This window comes from Sceloporus occidentalis, unplaced genomic scaffold (genome assembly GCF_023333645.1).
Source record: "Sceloporus occidentalis isolate IW3139 unplaced genomic scaffold, rSceOcc1.0.p SCAF_68, whole genome shotgun sequence".
Taxonomy (NCBI): domain Eukaryota; kingdom Metazoa; phylum Chordata; class Lepidosauria; order Squamata; family Phrynosomatidae; genus Sceloporus; species Sceloporus occidentalis.
In genome coordinates this window covers 896094-913313 of record NW_028317048.1, presented here as the reverse complement: position 1 = coordinate 913313, position 17220 = coordinate 896094, and positions in this window count along the sequence as shown.

Genomic DNA, 17220 nt, shown 5'->3' with positions numbered 1-17220 from the left:
CAGGAAGCGAACTGGCAAAAGATACTGGCACCACCACCAGCAGCAGCGTTGGAAACGGAAAAAGGTGAATGAGTGGGCAATTGACGACCCACTCACCTGTTTCACCCCAGGGCAAAGCATCCAAAGACTGTCAGTCCTAGGCGTTTGGGAGCGGACTTACAGAGCTCAGACACTAGGCCCTAGCGTAAATTGGCTACACCAGCGGAGGTAGCAGGCATTGCCACACCGCAGCAAGTGCAACCAGGGGGAGAAACTACCTTAAACATTAGAGAGAAAAAATTTAACTTTCCAAGCTAAGAGCTGGGTAACCCAATTTGGGCAGATTGAATTTAAGAAAGGCAATCTGCTCCATCAGATGAGGTGCCATGCGTGAGCGCTGTGGACTCAGTATGTTTCCAGTCATAGAAAACACGCGCTCACTTTGAACAGTGGTTGGCGGACATGATAGAAGCTGCTGCGCACCCCATGAGAGTGCAGGCCACACACTCTTCTTTTCATCCCAGTAGCTAAGAGGATCAACATTAGGAGCAGAAGGAACTTCACAGAGGTAAAGTTTGACCATTTCAGCAGCACTACTCTCCTTTCTGCTGCTAGCTCTGTCAGATGGTCCAACTATACTGCCAAGTGCCTCTTCCCAAAACGCAGCTGCTCCACTCAGCTGTGTTGTGCTGCTTGTGGCACTGCTGCTGATGCTGCTGCTAGGGGTAGCAGACCACATCATCTCTTCCTCCTCCTGCACCTCACCCTCCTCGGACAGCATTCCCATTTTACGCTGCCAGTCACGCACCTTGTTGACCAATTGCTCCCGGTAGCTACTGAGAACATTGAATTTCAAAGCTAGCTTTCCCTTAATTCTTGGATCACAAAGGCACGCTAGCATCATTTCGGGACTCTCTTCCATTCGCTTGCGAAGGTGTACTTTTAGCAGATCCTTCAGCTTCCTGACTATGGCTGCTACGTCAGGATGTAGAGTGCCACCTTGAACAGCCTCACGGTTTCCAAGGAACACATCCATCTTGCTGCCTAGATGGGAGAACACTGGGATTACCTGGGCCAGACTGGCAGTGTTTGAGCTTAAATTTTCTGTGGCATCCCTGAATGGTTTAAGGACTGCCACTAGCTGGGCGATCACTGTCCAATCCTCCCTATTCAATGGAGAGGTAATCCCAATATTGTGCTCTGAGGCAAGATTATGGATTGCCCTCTGCTGCTCCAAAATCCTCTCTAGCATGTCTAACGTGGAGTTCCACCGTGTACTGACATCCTGACGTAGGCAGTGTACGGGAAGACCTGACCTCTCTTGCTCTTCCCTCAAAAGTTGGCTAGCCTTAACACTATGGTGAAAGTGCCCAGCGATCTTTCTGCAGCGGGACAGAACTACTGCTGCCACATTAGTTCCTTCTGACATTGCTGCCTTCACTACAAGATGGATGATGTGGGCTGCACAGCGCACACCAACAATATGACCATCTCGCAGCGCTTTCACCATATTGGCACCTCCGTCAGTTACCACAAAACCAACTTCAACATTGGTGCCCGCCTCTGCTCCCACCCAAAGGCTAAACATTTTCCTAATCGCATGCAGAATATTTTGGGAAGTGTGCTTTTCATCCATCACTTCTGCATGGAGAAGGAATGATCGGTAGCCTGCTGCAGCAACTTCCTTAGACACACCGGGCTGCCACCAGTGTGCTGTCAAAGAAAGAAAGGCATGCTGGGCGCTAGGTGCACTCCACAAATCTGTAGTGAAATGAACACACTGACCAGCAGCCTTGGAAAGCTCCTCTTTCACTGCTGCAACACAGGACCGATACAGCGAGGGGACAATGTTCCTGCTGAAAGTGGAACGTGACGGAACTGTGTATTGTGGAGCCACAGCCGCCATCAATTGTTTGAAAGGCTCCCCTTCAATCATGGAGAAGGATGCCCCTCCAACAGCAATGAACTGACCAATAAGTCGCGTTACTTTATTGGCCTGCTGTTTGGGCATCGTTCTCTTGGAGTGGAATGCCCCAAATTCTTCCAGGGTGGGCTGGGCATGCAGTGCTCCAACCTGCCTTGGTCTCTGGCTGCCAGCACTAGTTGCTGCTGCTGCTGCTGCTGCTATTGGCTCAGAAGAAGAAGCTGTTGGGGTTTTTCCACGGCCACCAGCTATGCTGCCTGCACTAAGTTTTACCTCTGCATCTTTCCCCAATAGCACAGCGTTGTGTTGAGTGCTGAGGTGATGCTTCATGCTAGCACTGGTAAAATGGCCAGACACTTTCCCTCTGCTTATTAGCTTCCCACAATGTTTGCACTTTCCATAACGCCCTTCTTCAACATTTTCAAAGTGCTCCCAAATTGGGGCGCGCATAGCCTTGGAGTGTGCCTTGGGTGCTGCTCTTACTGCTCGGGGTGGATGAACAGAGGCAGAACTAGTGGTGGTGGGACTGGTGGTAACAGTACTGGCCATAGTGGGACTGCTAATTGCTTTAGATTTGCTAGGTTTTGCTGCTGCTGCTGGTGGTGGTGATGGTGATGATCGTAGCGGAGAAGGTGGAGGCTCAGGGGAAAATTGTGCACTAGTCATTTGGACACTGCTCCCTGAGGAATCTGATTCCTCATCTCCTCTACTTCCTCTGGCTCATAGTCTAGCTCTTCATTAGCCAGATCGAATGGAATTCCTGCTAGGCTGGAGCTAAGACTGATATCGTCGTGAGACTCGTGACTAGTAGTAGTGCGAGCAGGAAGAATAGACTCTGCACTTGGCCTCTCAGTCTCAGGCTCCTCTGCTACCTCGCTAGGTGGAGTTCCACTATGTGTAGCCCTCTCTCTAACTGTCTTTACAAAAATTTTGTAAGGACTTGGTGGCTTGCTAGAGGTACTAGGAGGACATGGCGTGGCGGTACCAGTGGGAACAGTAGGCGCAGCACTAGTGGTGGTAGAGGTGGGGGTGGTGGTGGTGGTGGTTTTCCCTACAAAGGAATGAGATCGCTTTGGTTTGGGACCCCTCTGAGTCTTGCTGCTAATTTGGCTCTGCTTGGTACCTTGCATGCTGCTGGTGGATGGGGAAGATGCTGCTTGGGGCAAAAGGCACTTCTTTTTAGTCACTGGGCTGGTACTACTTGTGCTACCCTTTAACTTTGAACGTGCTTCTGGTGCTTTAGGCTTTCCGTAAAAAACCATAGAGCTTGTGGGCCTAGCCGCACTACTACTGCCTGCTTTTGGTGCCTTTCCTTTACTTGATGATCCTTCAAGCAATGCTTCCCCAAATGATAAGCGAGAGCTTGGCCTACTTGGCCGACTAGACTGACGCAAAGGCTGCATCTTAGAGCTGGTGGTGGTGCTGGTGGTGGTGCTGGTGGTGGTGGTGGTGGTGGTAGATGGAGCTTGTCCCTCCTTAGTCCCAAAAGGAGGATCCATTTCAAATTTTGTGTTGTGTGTGTAGTGTAGTGTAGTGTAGTGTAGTGTAGTGTTTAAAAAACTATAAAAAATAAAATAAAAAAATAAAAATAAAAAAAAGGAAAAACGAATTAAAGACAAAAAAATTAGAGGAAGTTCTCTTCAGTGCTACTGCTTAAAAAGTAAAACTATGCACTACTGCACTGTGCTGTGTGCAATCTGCCAAAATCCTAAAGTTATTGAAATTATTAACTCAAGATTAACTATTTAATAACTAGCAGTATTTTATTTTTAATTTGAATTTACACGGGCCTAAGAGCTTAGCCTACCACTATGCTAGCCTAAAGCTATATTTCCTTACTATAAGTCTACCTCTAGGCAGACGCTCTCAAACCCACTAAGCTAAAGTGAGGTTAAATCAGATTCAGTATATGATTTATTAATTAATATTAAGTTATATAATATTAATAGATTAGAACTAATTTACTTATATATTATGTATTATAGATAGAAGAATATAGATTATGAATTAGAATTTAGAATTAGAATTACTTATATTATAGATTATGAATTAGAATATTATTATTTATAATATATTATAGATTAAGATTAAAGAAGATTAGAATTATTTTAGTACTACAGCTAGTAGCTTGAAGCTTTGCTTAGTACAGCTCGTCACAGTCAATTTTTCTTGAAAAGAATTAGAAATAAAATAAAATGTCACAGCAAAACAGTTATCTTCACTGCTTGCTGCACTCACTAGCCCAACAAGTTCACTTCACTGATGGACTGAGGTGAGCAAAACACTAAGGGTACTTTTAATAAAATTGAAATAAAATGTAAAATAAATGAGAAAATCTTTGCAAAACAGTTAACGTCACTGCTTGCTGATCAAAAAAAAACACAGCACTTATGCGGCTGCACTCACTAGCCCAACAAGTTCACTTCACTGATGGACTGAGGTGAGCAAAACAAATGAAATAAAATGAAAGATTAATTAAGAAAAATTGACTTGGTCTCTTACTGTTGCTAAAACAAAGCACAAACTATAGAGCTGCAGCACCAGTACTAATAAGATTAGCTGAACTATACGCTAGTAGTAATTAATTAATATTATTACTTTTATTTATAGCTAATTTAATTAACTATTAAGATAAGAAAGAATTAGAGAATTATTGATATTACTGATTTTAGATTAGACACTAGTAGATGTTCTGAATGTCTACAGTACACTCTACACTAGTATACTATTACTAACTATAACTGACAAATATATATATAATTTTATAATGAATTCAATTATTAATTATATTAATTAATATTACTGATTTTAAATTAGACACTAGTAGATGAATGTCTACAGTACACTCTACACTAGTATACTATAGTATATATATATATATATATGACTGACAAATATATATATATATATATAATATTATAATGAACTATTAAATTATAGATTCTATTAAATTGTAATTTATAAATTCTATTTAATTTATTTAAGCAGGACAGGCAATAGGCACTAGTGCCAGCCCAGGGCAAGGGCACCCCAGTGCCACTGAGGCACTGGGTGCACTGTCAACTCAACAGCACTTACACTAAAGTTGATGACAAATTAATTTTAAAAAAATTAAATTAATCAAATTATTATTATTAAATATATTAATTAAGTAGCACTGAAGTGAGGATGAAGTACACAGTGAGAAATGGCAGGCTAAGGCTTACCAGTCTCACACAGAACAGAACAATCTCTCTCTGTAACGCTCGGATGCAGCACAGCAGTGTTGCCAAAGCAGTCACAGCGAAAAATGAATGGATCTCTCAGGCAAGCTCTGGTCTTATAAAGGCGCCTTCAGAATTAAAAAAACAGCAGCACAGGCATTGGACGAGACCCTTAGCGTTACGTCACAAGAGTGAGCTGATTGGACAGACGAGGATCAGCTCACTCCTGTTTGAAATTTTGGCGGTTGCGCGGCAAAAACGAAGACGATCACGAAGAATCTTCGAATCTTCGTGATTGTGAGTCTTCGTCTTCGCCTACGGTTTGCCGGCACTGTATTCTGTTCTACGTTCCTTCGGAACGAACAAAAAAACGGCCTCTTCGTGCTCGTTTTCATGTTCGCCCGAAGACGAATGCACAAGTCTAATTATAAGTAATATCATAATCAACCACAGGAGCACCAAGCAGTGGGAAGCACCAACACTAGTCTAAATGGTTTACCACCGTTTAGGGAGGCATTGGGCAGGGCCAGTTTGGCTTTACCTGGCCCAGATACCTGCGCCCATATCTATGGCACAAAGTCAGCACCATAAAGCAATGTGTAATGTGGTCAGTCCCAAGTGCTGCCATGTATAATATTACTCTAGCGATGATGTGTTAAAGCAATAGAGGAATGTATAATGTGGTCAGCATATACATTAGTCATAATTTATATGTGCATATCAATTCACATGGGAAGTCAGGCATGACGGATACATTGTTCATCTTGAGAACCCTAGGAACATTCCTGAATACGATGATAATACTGATCTCACCAGACATCACTGCCCTTTCAATAATTAAAACTTCAGATGCCTGAAAAAGTCCTACATAAAATCAATGATAAAGCTGGTTATAATGGTTCTATGTATTTCATTTACAAGAAATACGTCGATATTTAGAGAGTAAATACATTAATAAAAGCAATTAGCTAATTAGACTGCGCCTTTAAACGTCTATTGGCTGTTCCAGATATTCTGAAAACAATAGGATAACGAGGCAGAGATGTAGGCGCTGATGTATACTATTGTTCCAGTTTAATTATGCATTGTACTCATTTGGAAGAGACAGGCGGTAAGCAGTGATATAAATAAAATACACAAATAGTTACAATAAAGGAAGTAGGAAAATGAGTTTCTGCGTGTGGCATTCAAACAAGCCATTTTAGGACACCAGGATCCTTGTAACTGGGAAACATTTCATTTGATATGTTTATCTTGTGACTTAAAATTGGCACTGCTTGCAATTTGAAATATTTGGCTCTCTGTAAATAAAAAACGTGGGCACATACAGGTAGCTGCATAATGCCAGCTAAACAGGGTTGAAATTTGAAAAATAATTTCGTCCCATGTTATAAAATACAGACACGTTTAAAACCTAAATATTTACTAAACAAACTTTAGAGAAATAAGAAAAGAATCTTTCTGTTTGCATAAGGCACATACCGTCGGGTGCTCGCTTTCTTCTTAAAAAAAAAGGATGCTAGGAAGAGATTTTACAAACAGTTTGATTGTTAACTATACTAGATATTTTTTGGAAACTGTGCTAAATTTAGTTGTGCATTCTGAGTATGTCTTGCATATTTTTGGCATTTTACTTGTCACCCTCTGTAAAAGGAATTTTAGCTGTCCATGTAGAGACTTGTGTCTCTGATACAGACCAGCACAACTTTTTATTACCACATTTTGTTAAAATAACAATTACTTTCTGGTATTGCAAGGAATTATTATAATTTTCAGCCGCATCATGGAGATACAAAATGCATGTAGCAAATTAACTCAGAATTCAGTTTTGCAAACGATTCATATAATAAAGCCATACAAACAGGATGGGCATATCCACTGCCAACAAATATGCTTATGTGTGGGTATCTATAAATTATGTTTATATCTCCTTGGCTCCAGGAAGGAAAGTTTTCATTGTGAGTGGGTTTTTTTGGGTCTGTGTAATACATGTAGTTTGCTGTTTTCCACTATATGTTAATGCCTGCTCTTTTGGGGCTTATGATTTATGATATATATATGTACGTTTGAGATTTTAAACAGGCCTGTACAGGACTGGTATATTAATGAATGATGATTCAGGGGGTGTTGCATGTTTTGGGCGATTTGTTTTTTTGCAAATATGTTGCGCATTATTTTTCTCCTTTGGTAAACACAGGGATGTTCTATCCTTGAATATAAAAACGGGATTATGTGATTTGGATATGCACAGGAACTAAAAAGGTCTGAAGTATTAACAAAGTGGATTGCTCTGTTTTTTTTGCATGTCTCTTTTTCAGCATGCATACTCTTGGGTAAAAGCTGGTCCCTGTTGCAATTTTCTGTTCTACTGGATGGATAAAAAGCCTTTAGTCATTAAATGTGTATCTGGGAGCATTGGCATAACTGAGAACTGACCCAGAGTCAGAGGAACAGTGTTTAGCCACGCTCACGTCCTACCCAATTATCGTTCCATTCCCACTTTTGAGCTGATTTTTTGTAACAAAAACCCATGTTTTACCACCAAGCCTTTCTGTACAAAGACAGAGATTTTTGCCATCCGGTGGATACAATCCAATTAAGAGCCTGTTATCAGAAATACATTTACTCACAACTTCAGCTTGTCTGTGCCCAAGGACTCTTCTTTGTCATCTTGGATAATGGACCAAGCTTGGTTATAACTGGCCAAAAATTGGAATAGTATTTATGATCTGCCAGAAGATGCCTAAATAGTCTACACTGGAGTTTATGTATTATTGGAGTTGGTGTTTGAGAGGCTCCACTGGATATCAAAAAAGAAAATCAAATGTTATTGCTGTCTGCCTGTGCCAAAGAAAAACATTTAGCAAATGAAAACTCTTCTAACCCTACCCTTCCTAAGCATACCATATCAAATATTATGCTGCCGCTCTCTGCCATCACCAATACCACTGCAAGCTAAGTCAGCCTCTGTTGCGGTTATGAAACCAATGTGTTGCAGCAGACACATTGTGTGAAAAAGGTGCTTCTTGATGACCCGGTAAGTAGGTTAAGCGTTTCAGAACAGCAGCTTGACAATAACTAGTACCAGGCCACACAGATTGTTAGTACCAGGCCACACAGATTGCTAGCCCCCACCAGTAGTGCAGTAAAACAGTTGGTCACACAGCACATTGGAGAAACACTCTGAAAATGAGTAACACAGATACTGGCTGGTATCTTAAGACAGCCCGCCTGTGCCATTTCTGCCCCTAAATAGCCCGCCTGTGCCATTTCTTCCTACAAACAGCCGTCTGTGACAATTTTGCCTACAAAGATCCTGCGTGTGCCATCTTTGTCCCCAAATGGCCTGCCTGTGCCATTTTGCCCACAAACACCCTGCTAGGGCCATTCTGTCCCTCAAAGAGTCTTACCTTGCCATATTTGCCCCTCCAAACACTTATATATACATGTTAACAAAAACTGATAAAAAGGTTGACCTTTTCAGAGCCTATCCAACAATTCACAAAACCTTGAAACTTTTTTTAGCCCAAGCACACAACCCCCCTCCTCAGGTTTATAGTGAGCCCTGGGACCACGTTCCTTTTTTACTATTTATTTATTGTTATAATAATTTTTTTTATTATTATTGTATAACAGGGGTTATAAAGATTTAAATTAGGGGGAAAAGTGTGATCTATAATTGAGATAATAAAGTACATCTATTAAAAAGGGACCCTCTATTAATCAAGGGAGGGGGTCAAGGATTACCCTCTCCTCTACCCTCACCCTATAAGCAATGGGGGTAGTCAATAAACCTGTCAGGATATATTGCGTAGGGGCAAGGAGGGGTAAAATAATAGGAATGTTGCGTGTATGACCCAAGCTATGCATCCTCCTAACCACTCCAATCATGTTCCCAGTGGGATGGGAAGGGGTAAAATTAAATACCTACCCTTTTATTTAAGTATTTTTTATACTTTTATTGCATAGCAGGGAGAAAGGGGCTCAATCTTTCCTGTTGTTCTATTATTTAATAAGTTTAAGGTTGAATATATTAGTGTCAGTACATCATTCTACACACCTTTATTATGTAGTATTTTTATTTACACAATATTATAGTGTATACAAAAGACTACATTAGTGTAAATTAACCCCTTAAGGACCAGGCTGTGTTTTACCTTTTGTACCATTGGGACCGAGGCTGTTTCAACACTTTTGCGGTGTTCGTGTTTAGATGTAATTTTCTCCTCACTCATTAAGTGAACCCACACAAATTATATGTTGTTTTTTTCAGGACAAGAAGGGCTTTCTTCAGATACCATTGTTTTAATCATATTATCTAATTTTCCATAAAAAAAATTAATAAAATATGATGAAAAATGTAAAAAAACCCCCACATTTTCTGACTTTTACCCCAAAAATCTTTTACTCATCCAAAAAAGCTACTAAATAGATTCTACTATTTGTCCTGAGTTTAGAAATACCCAATGTTTTTATGTTTTTTTTGCTTTTTTCTGCACGTTATGGAGCATTAAGTACAAGTAGCGTTTTGCTATTTCAAAACCATTTTTTCCAAATCTGGTAATTCTTCCCCCCATGTGCCATTTCGGGTATCTTTGAAGCCGGCCAATGCAATTTACCCCATCAAGTCATATATTTTTGAAAACTAGACACCCCAGGGTATTTCAGATGCTAGTATTTTAACTCTTTCCATGCACCATATCTACCACCAGTCTTTGTCAAACTTTGTGGTAGTAATTTATTTTGTGTTTTTTATCGCTAAAATTGTTCTTCAGGTATGGATTTACAGCTCCTGGTATACATCACTTTCAAACAACACCCCAATATGTGTTCAGCAACATCTCCCGAGTACAGTCATACCCCCATGCATGGGTTTGTCGGGTTGTTTGGGAGGTAAAACGCCACATTTAGGAAGTGCACATTTTTTAACTTGGAACTTTTACATCTGGTCATTCTGCCCCCATGTCCTAATAGGACCATCTTTGAAGCCGGCTAATTCAATTTACCCCATCATACCATATATTTTTGAAAACTAGACACCCCAAGGTACTTAAAATTGTAGTATTTAACCCTTTCCATGCATCAGATTCTGCCACCAGCCGTTGCCACACTTTGTGGTAGTATTTGTTTTGGTATTTTTTTCACACAAATTGTACTTTGGGTATAAATTTATAGCTCCAGGTATACGTCACTATCAAACAACACCCTAATATGTGTTCAGGAACATCTCCTAAGTACAGTCATACCCCACATGTTTGGGGTTAAAATACCACATTTTGGAAGTGCGCTTTTTCCCCCCCATTTTGGTCAGTCTGTGCCTATGCCCTATCTTTGAGCCCGGCCACTCCAATTTACCCCATCAAACCATTAATTTTTTTAAATTAGACACTCCTTGGGTATTTGAAATGCTTTTATTTAAATTTTTCCATGTCAGGATTTTTGGGAAGATACAGCGCTAATTTTAGCACTTGCTCATAATAATAAACTTTATTTTTTTATTTTATTTATTTTATTCTTTTTGGACTTTTTTTTTTACATTTTGCTGGAACTGGATAGTTCCTCTGATGCATAATAATTTTTAAATGTTACCATGTTTTTTTAAGCTTTTTCTTTTTTTTTTTAAATTTTTTTAAAATATTTTACTAATCACATAGTGATTAGAAAGCTGGGCTACATTGACTTGTATGGTTGAATGCAGTACCTGTATTCAACCTGCAAGTGGAGCCAGAGTTCTCTAGAGGGTCTGGAGACCATCTAGCGAACTTTTTCAACTTTATTATTTTCTTTCCCGGGCCGCCGCCATCTTGCGGATGGTGAAGACTGAGTGCAGCTGCGGCTGTGACCGCTCTCCGGAGCGGTCACAGCCCGCCCTGGGGTAAGTATTTGGTGTCGCTGGATGCCTCCTCATCGAGGCATTCCAGCGACACCATTTAAGTTTAGGAGGTGATCGTTGATCGCCTCCTAAACGCTTTTAAAACGGGCGTCCGCCGCCATACAATGGCCCATGGCCCATGATGCCGATCTCAGTGTTGCTGAATGCCTCGACATCGAGGCATTACAGCAACACCATTTAAGTTGATCACTTTCTAAGCTTGTTTAAGTCTCATGACGTGCCAGGAACGTCATAGGTCCTTAAGTGACCGTTTTGCATGACGTGTCTGACCTGGCAATGGACGTTAAGGGGTTAAAGAACATGGCTCTCAATTTAAATTGACATTAGGCACACTATAAATTACCTGTAAATAGATACACTGCTCTTGTAACATTATTTCCAGTACCAAACCACCAGGGATGGTAGAAAAAAGGCAAAGCTTGTTGGAGGACCAGTCAGAAATCACATAATGGATGTTTTAATTCAGAATTCTGGAGCTCAGTGACAACTTTAACTTCTTTGTTTGATATATAAGAAGCCTGTTTTTTTTATATTTGAATATCTAAAATGTGTCCAAATGTAATATCTCTCCAATATGGTTTTTTTTTGCATAAAAAGCTTTTTTTCTGCTTTAATTTATACAGTGCTTTATAAAATGTGATCACAGTTAGTGTTCTGAAGTCTGATTAAATGCTTCTGGACTCATCTAAATGTTCTCTGCAGACACCATCTGCTTGATTAAAAAAAAGCTGGTTTCTAATTTATTAAAGTAAGATTGAGAAAATAAAAATCTGTTACACAGATAATCTTGGATGTTGGCACGTTTACTTTGAATTTGTAGTTTTATACGATTAATAAAGGCAGACAAACCTAATTTTTTCCTTCTGAAAAAAATGAAACGTCAGTAGTTTTTGGTTTGCTAAATAAATGCCAGAAAAATCTTTACTTTTTCCTGACATTTTTAGATGTTACTAAAGAGCTATGATTTTTTTTCAAGACATAGATATCACATGTCACTTGACCAGCACATGTGAAGTCACACATCAACATACCATAGGGTACTACTTTACTTGTGCTGGTTTACATCTTGTAAAATGTATGTGTATTATAGAAAAATAGCTGATTTGGTCACCCTAACTTAACGTAGATATATCTTTTAGTTTCGCGATTCCTTACCATGCAACCGTTCTTTTTTCTGTGGCACGGGCTTGCTTTCCCGCAGAGCTGCCCCACTCTCCCGTCTTTGCGGGCAGTAGTTATCTTGTGCCTTTTTATTTAATGTTATCTTACAAGCTATAAAGAAATAATTCAGTGTTACATTAGGTTCAACAGATTTACAAATATGTCTTTGTTGCTTGACTGCATATAACCTCTTAGACAATCTCTTACAAAGTACTGCATTGTTCTAGATTTACTTACATGGTACCAAATTAAATACCAGGAAAATCTTTCCTCTAGTCATTATACTACTCATGTTTTGTCAAATGAGGCGCAAAGCAGTTTTATGATCAAGGTGGTGATTAAAAAAATAATTAGTAAGATTCCGAAAGTCTTTTGAAATGTTTGAACAGCATTAAGCAATTACGTGGTATACTTGCTTATGATGGTAAAACAATCTAAGCTCAAAATATACTGGGAATGAAAATATAAATGCATTGTATTTGATGATATCATTTGACAACTCTCACCTAGTCATGAAACACGTGCCAGTCCTCTTCATAGTTAGCCTGTGAACACCATTCGAGGGAGAGGACACAGGAAGTACCATAATTTTTCCCCTTAGGTGAACTTCTGCCAAAATCACATTGCTTTGGGTGATTCACCAGAATGAGGAATCTGCACACACACCAAAGGAACTCAGGTGCTTAACTGTGCCAGGAAGGGACAGCTCCCCAGTAGATCAAAATAAATAAAGGCTCCAGGCACTCAAGGGTTCCAGCTCAGGCAGATTTATTAAAGGAAGACAGCAACAACGTTTCGACCCCACAATGATATAGACCTTGATAAAAACTTGATAAAGACCTCATTGTGAGATTGAAATGTTGTTGCTGTTTTCCTTTAATAAATCTGCCTGAGCTGGAACCCTTGAGTGCCTGGAGCCTTTATTTATTTTGATCACTTTGGGTGATGTCCTGTCCCTGATGGTGACACTTAGTCATGTCTGTGGAGATGTGGTGGATATAGAAGAGATAGAAAATAGAAAAGAGAAGATAAAACAAAGAAGATGAACGATAGAAGATAGAAAACAAAGAACAAGAAGATGTGGAAGTGGAAGCAGAAGTGGTCGGCAGAGGAGGTAGGGAAACATCTAGGTGTGTAGGAGAGGAAGAATGGGAACAAGAGTGTGAGCGAGTAAGTGAGAATTCGAGAGTAAATGTAGACACCGGATCAAAAATGCCCCCACGATTTTCATCTGAACCAAATGGACAAGAAACGTAATTTGTTGCCTGAATCATTTTTGGCCCATTTGCACATGTCTAATATAACTTCTGATTACACATTGTATTGCACAGTATAAGATATACACAGTATTTCTTGAGCCCCAAAGTGTGGATAATGTACACAAGAGTGAGCTGCACATCATTAAGGGTGACTATTAGAAACCTGTATTACCTGACCGTTTGATGCAAAAAATAAACAGTTGTTTTAGGTTTATGCCAAGAATCCATTGTGGATTCCATCTGTCCACTCCCAACTTACACACACAGACTTTAACACACAAACAGTAACAAACACACTTATGGAGCAAGGTGCCTCACATATTTGATTCATGTCAAGGGCCAAGTGGAACTAGGAGGACCATGTCTAACTGCTTAAATGTCTTCTCCACCTGTTTCTGGGTGGCAGATGTAAGAAAAATGAAAAAAAAAAAGTTTAGGTAAATGCTGCATACTAGCAACAGTGATCAGTTTCAAAATTAGCTATTTTATTGCATATTCATAGGTTCTCTATTCTTTCATCTAAGTGGATTTACTTTCAGAAGAAATAAACCATTCTGTAAATTTGGGCCTTTGATGGATTCCACCACCTACTGTCTGTTACAAGTACCCGCTGTCATTGCACTCCTTGTATTATTTATACATTTATGCTGCTCATTTAATTAAAATATTTATGCTCATGTGTCATGTTTTTTCATAGTAAAAATGAATTATGATATTTTTATTTCATAATAAAGTAATAATATAATACACATAATACACATTAATAAGGTTTTGGTAGCAATATAAACTGCTTTGTGTGCCCACTATGTAGGAGGTGAGAGCAGGTTCTCACCCTATTGAGAGTATGCCTTGACGTGGCGGGTGAGCTTAATTATGCTTTGGCCAATTCATATAAAATTCATATAACCAAAACCTCTCATTTATATTATGTTTATATATTTGTTACCAACTTTATTAGAGTAAGAAGAAGATAATATAATAAAGAAATAATAAAAACAAAAATAATTTGTAGTTTTCTTAGGAAGCAACAAATGTAGACCCAGCTACATTTTATGCCATTGTATTCAATAGGTTAGGCTTTAAATTACTTTTACATTTACTTTGTTATAAATTGAATTTCTGTATTTTTCAGGGATTCTGTTGACTATTCTCTATAGATGCAATCTCTCCAATCACTTTCTCCATTCTTCTTTCAATTAAGTACCAGTCAATATTTGTTTAACAATTTTCATTTTTATATTGTCAGTCTTTTACGTAGTGGATGACATAAAATAAAAGATCGACCATATAAAAATGAAAATTGTTAAACAAATATTGACTGGTGCTTATTTGAAATAATGGTGCCGATATGAAAATAAATGGATTCACAAAAAAAGTCACGTAACAATCGCTGTGTAGAGATTATATTTTAGTCTAATTGTTCTGAATCATGCAAGTTCTAGTTCAGTTTTGTATTGTATTTTTTTTTTTTTTGCGGGAGTTTGAGATAATAATATCATCAAGGCGCGTCCAAACACAACGCTTTTGTATCTGTCATCTGAAATAACACACAGATGTTCAATTACACGGTGTGAGATTAATCATACGTTTTTTTGAATTATAGCTGTTAAAAATAGCTGTAATTTTTCCTATTTTGTTTCACTTGCTCAGTTTTTTGAGCTTGTGTTAAAATAGTATAATATGTTCTTTACTATCCATTGAATATTCCTGTGTGTTATCTTACTTTATATTTTTCATTATTAATAGAGAGTCCTGGATAAGTGGAATTAAAGCAGAAGTCTCAGAGGTTAGTACAGCGAGAGGATATAAAAATTTGGGGTATACAAACTGTCACAAAAATAAGGCCAATGGCTTAGTGAGGTTTGATGTCTTATATCTGACACCAGGTAGGAGCCAATTAGCCCATCTAGTCTGCCCACCACTTAAATTAGTGAACACAACGTGCCATTGGAACACAGGAGTGATGGTTTTAGGGAACATTATATATAATCCATGCCTGGTTTGTTGTGCCTGGCTCCTGGGAATGAGGTAATTATGCACACCTGTGGCTTTTCACTGCTGGGGTATGTGTGTGAATGCCGAAGGCAAAGCTAAAAAACAGTTTAAAGATGGTGTTTTGAAGAATCTTTGTGGTCTGTTACATGCTGCAAATGCAGCTGGAAAACTCATCCACTTTTCTGGTGATTTCTTTGTGTTACCCTGAATGACTGTGCATACAACCCTGTTAATAAAACCCTTAAAAGAATGTTAAGGTTTGAAATTGAAAAACATTGTAACAATTGGGACTTTCTGTCACCTTACCTTATGTTTGCCATAAGAAAAGTACCTCAACAGAATTTTTGTCTTTTCCGGTTCCTCTTTATATAAAGAGATTTGGGAACAAGAACCAGCCCCATATCAGTGTGATTGAGCATATAGGTAAGATGCAAGACAGAATGGCAGCTGTTATGCCCATTGTAAGAGCGCATATGCATAAAGCCCAATAGGCACAATAGAACTGCTACAATAAAATGCGAGGGTCAGACTTTTTGACCCAGGAGAAATGACTTGTTTTGTTTTTTATTTTCAAAAGTTCCCAATGATGTTCAATCGTCTGTTGATCAGGTCATGCAAATTATGATTGATTGGAAGTGAGAATACATTGAGTGGTCTCTAACCAATCAGGAGCCTCAATAAAGTTTAACAAAATAGAAACAAAAAATAATAATTTAAAAAGTTATCCGACAGCAGCTTAGGGAATGACCATTAATCCTCCCAGTGACTGAAGTCTCACTCACTTCCTTCCTCAACGAACCCGACAGATACATGTAATCTGAGCAAACAATGATCAAAAAGCAATGACAATTAACTTTATGGCTCCTTTTGCCAGGGATTGGTGACCAACTGGTTGCCCAAGTGTATACTTATGTGGGAGTATTTTGAGCTGGTGGTCTGCCATTCAGTCCCAAATGAGACATAGGTATCATGAAAAATGATATGTGTCATTTTGTGCCCTGTAACTTTCAAAATGCATGAAAACCAATGCATTTGGGGTATTTCTGTAATCTAGAGATGAAACATAAATACATTTAGGTGAAGTTTTCTGCAGTTAAATGTAATTTGTGCAAACAATCCTAAGAAAGATGGAAAGTTTAGTGAAAAAAGCAATAAAAATTAGTGTTATGGCTCCCTTTGCCAGAGATTGGTGATCAACTGGTTGCATGATAAACGTCCCAATGCTCGTGGTGAAATAACCTTGATTGTTTTCTCTCCTAAGATATATATTTTTGTGTGGTATTTTGAGCTGGTGGACTGCTAAACCGTCTCAAATGAGACATAGACATCACAAAATAAAATTTACGAATGTCTACTTTGGAAAAGGGAACTGGCACGTTCTATTTCTGTAACTTAAAAAAAAAACATTAAAAAATGTATGTTGTTTTTTGTTTTTTTCAAATTCAGGACATTTACGTTAATATACGTTGTGGTATTCTGGTCAACTAAACTGATTTGGAGACCATTTTCATAGTAAAATATCTGGAGACATTTAAAAAATATATATTTTAATATATTAGTCATACTGCATGTTGGAGTGCATCTGAAAATCTGAAGGAATGCTCTATCTGTCCTTGGAAAAAAAATATAATTTGTGTGGTTGCGCAAAAGTTTTTTTTTAAAATGGATCATGGTAAAAAAAACAGTGTGAAATGCTGAAAACGTCTCAGGTTTTGGGCTCAAAACACACTCAGTAAGCAAGGGTTAATAATTAAAAGACAAATACAATGTACATGTATGGTAAGATGTTTTGGGAACAATATATAT